The following is a 3,158-nucleotide window of genomic DNA, read 5'->3' on the forward strand; positions in this document are numbered from 1 at the left end:
ATATATATCTTACATATAGCTAAACCCTCATTTATTGTAACAATTATAACTAACATGTATACTGTTGCACAAAGTCCTTGTTCACACTTCTGCTTACTTCTGCACAGTGCCTGTAATCTATGAGGCAGCTGAAACATACTGTCCATTTTACTTTCAGAACAATTCTGTAGATGAACATTGCTAGTACATGGATATGTCTGGCCCGGATAATCCTGCCAGAGTCTATCAGTGGGTCATTGTTGCTATTCCAGCTACTTTCATGCTAAAACATGAAACATGACGGGTCTCTTAATTGTATATATGTTTCTGCATTGGATTTCTGTAGGGAGCTTGTATTTTCTTATATTTATTAGTAATTTTTATCTATTTGATGTTCACATTGTCCCTTTTTTTTTTCAAATTTGTATGCTGTTGGGAATCTTAGTGTATTTCCCTTTCATTTGAAAAGGATACTTTTGTCAGTAAAATTTGTTATTCAAATATTTTAATTTTATTTGTCCTATTTAATTAGATATTCAGGTTTTTTTCCCTTTTTGGGGTTATTTTTTCATTTGGCAAATATTTCTTTTCAATATTAGTGGCACTGAAGCCAACAGTGATATATTTTTCAAAAACCACTCTAGCATGCACAAAGCTATTTTATATAATAACAGTGCTTAAATGTCACATTGATGCTGTCTTGCCCTAAGAAAGTGTTAAATATAATTGTGTAGAAAAGAGGCACAGGATTTATTTTGTGGGAGGTTCACCTTAGAACAACATTGGCAAGAGTCACAGATTTCCTGGCAATAGAATGGGACACTTGATAACCTAAATCAAATATAGAAGCCTATACCCATCAGATTAAGGATGATTTGGAGGTAGCAAATTTGAGCTTAAAATACAGGTAGCTGCTTTAAAAAATTGCTACATTAATACACGATTGAATCATATAAACAACCCATTTTTTCTTTTGTTTCCCCTTTAACCATTAGTTACTTTTGATTTTTCCTTTTAAGCTAAAAAGGAAAAATATTTTTAAAAAGTTTTTTCTCCATTATGGTCTTTGTAATTTTGCTTATTTTTCATTATATTCGCTTTCATGAATGCTGCAATTATTTTTTACTGACTATACTTTTTCAGTTCATGTTTTATATGATAAGCATATTACTCTCATTTTGAAATTTCATTCTTCTGCTTTCTTTTAGATCTCTTAGTTATGAGGTAGAATTTAAAAAGTGATCTATAGCTACCAATTATTTGTATTTCTGCTGTCAGTACCACAAATTACATTTAATATCTACATAGCACTTTTCATGCCATACTGTTAAAATAATATTTTATTACTTTTGTAAATAAGGCCATTAAGCACTTATGAGACAGACTGAGTGGTCTCCATTTTGCCTTCTTTACAAATAAGAGCCTCTTGTCACAGCTGGAAAGTCTATTCTTTCTAAAGCTATAGGTTTAAGTCACAAGTGACTTCAGATGTCAGTTTATATTTTCAAGTACACATAGGACTTTATGGATGTCCTATGTTAGGCAATTTCAATCAGCCTCACTAACCTGTGAACAACTTTTTGGTCAGAATTCAGCAATATCATCAAACGTCTTTCTCCACACTTCATTAAGAAAATAATTATCAGGTCCAAAGTACTGTGGATATATAGCAATGTTTCCTCAGACAGAGAATGAAACATTCAAATTTGGAATTTGCATTCAAGAACGATCTTAAAATCTAAGAAGGTACGTGAACAAGCAAGTAATTATTAAGAAAAAGAAAGTCAGAAAAACAACTTAAAAGGAGGATAGGTTTATTGTGGGTTGCGTTTCAGTCGATGGTTGTTTGGGTTCATTATTCTTGGGCCTGTGGCAGGCCAAACATCATGGTGCAGATCTCAGTGGTGAGGCAAAAGTGCTCACCTCATGTGGCCATGAAGGAAACATAAAAAACTGACTGGCTCCCAACATCCTTCAGGGACACACCCCAGAGACCTGAATTCCTTCCATAGGCCTTGACTTTTAAAGGTCCTACGTCTCCCTATCCCACTAGGCTGAGGTCCAAGACTGGGGACACAGGCCTTTGGAAGACGTTTAGGACCAAGACTACACAACAGAGATTTCATGGAATATAAGGGGTGATTTAGTTTTATTTTATTACTTTGGAGTTGATGAGAAAAACTCTTGGAGAACGCTGCGTTGAAGAATGAAAGAGACTCGGTGTTATTAATTCCATGAAAGTTGAGGGATTAGGGGATGGTTGGGACAGTCCCTCCTGAAGAGCTCACGGAGGTTCATAGATCCTTCTGACTATATACAACCAAATGCAATTTGGGGCCCTACAGTATGGATGTAACGAGCTTGTTGGAAGCATGCAATAAATCTCAGCAACCTGAGGATAGAGTTACACAGAAAATAATAGCCATCTGATATTACGAAATTTAGCAGGAAAAAGAAATGACCTTAGAATTTAATCCTTTCATTTACAAAGTCCCAAATAGGCTCGGTAATTGAGCAAGGTCACTCAACGTGAGCAAACACTCCATCTATCAGAAAGCAATGGGTTAAAATAGGCATTTTTCTACATCCATTATGGTGATTTTTAATTGATGGTGTGAAATAAAACCATTGGATCCCCATGTCCAATTATCAGAGCAAGATAACTTTAAACTCTGGAGGCGAACTTGCACTTTGAGGTAAGTTTGAAAGAACATAAAATGTATTAAAGGCAGGAAATGCTTCTAGGACTTGGTGACTGTGTAAAAAATGAAAATATGGAATAATCTCACCTTTTAAAAAAAACCACTAAAAACAAAAACCAGATACCTGCAGGACTCAACCTGATTTCCTTTACTCACCTAGAGAGCAGTGAGAGGGAGAGAAGAGTGGAGAGAAGGAGGGAGGAAAGAAACGGAGGAGGAACGGTGGGGGGGGAGAGAGGGAGAGAGAGCGAGCGAGCTAGAGAGAGCGCGAGCCAGCCTCGCCTCCGCGCTGGAGAGGTACTCTTTGTCTGAGAAACCCTGAGAGGAAGCCTCGGTGGCAGCCCTCCGGTTTCCACCTCCGGCGTCTGCAGAGCGCCTAGGTGGAGCCCGCACGCACTCCAGATCCGGGTTTTGCCGGCCACCCCTTCCCGGCTGAGCCCCTCTGCGGGCTCCGAAGCCCTCGCTCCGGCTCGCCGG

Source organism: Fukomys damarensis, unplaced genomic scaffold (genome assembly GCF_012274545.1).
Source record: "Fukomys damarensis isolate Sample0158 unplaced genomic scaffold, DMR_v1.0_HiC HiC_scaffold_35, whole genome shotgun sequence".
Lineage (NCBI taxonomy): Eukaryota > Metazoa > Chordata > Mammalia > Rodentia > Bathyergidae > Fukomys > Fukomys damarensis.